The sequence below is a fragment of the Myotis brandtii genome, unplaced genomic scaffold (genome assembly GCF_000412655.1).
Source record: "Myotis brandtii unplaced genomic scaffold, ASM41265v1 scaffold131, whole genome shotgun sequence".
Lineage (NCBI taxonomy): Eukaryota > Metazoa > Chordata > Mammalia > Chiroptera > Vespertilionidae > Myotis > Myotis brandtii.
In genome coordinates, this window is record NW_005354632.1 from 3,548,315 (window position 1) to 3,548,520 (window position 206).

The window sequence follows — 206 nt, forward strand, 5'->3', positions numbered from 1 at the left end:
CGCCGGGGCTTCAAACGCCGCCGCCATGGTAGCCGCGCCACGTGATCTCGCGGTACTTGGGGCGGGGCGGGAGCCTGAGAGCGAGAAGAAGGAAAACTTTATTAGCACTCTTCCGCGGAGACACGGACACGCCCGGCCTGGGAGGGGCGGGGCGGGGCGGAAGTCGGAGGCGTGGAGAGACGGCGCTGCAGCTAGAACCGCGAACA

At 68.0% G+C, this 206-nt stretch overlaps 1 long non-coding RNA gene across 1 annotated transcript in view; it reads right to left on the reverse strand.

Moving 5' to 3' along the window:
• Positions 1 to 2: 2 nt before the first annotated feature.
• The window catches only part of LOC106725031, a 3,417-nt gene continuing 3,213 nt past the window's right edge, over positions 3 to 206 (reverse strand). Inside the window, exon 4 of the long non-coding RNA XR_001360878.1 lies at positions 3 to 74. This is a non-coding gene — a long non-coding RNA (uncharacterized LOC106725031). The remainder of the gene's footprint in view (positions 75 to 206) is intronic.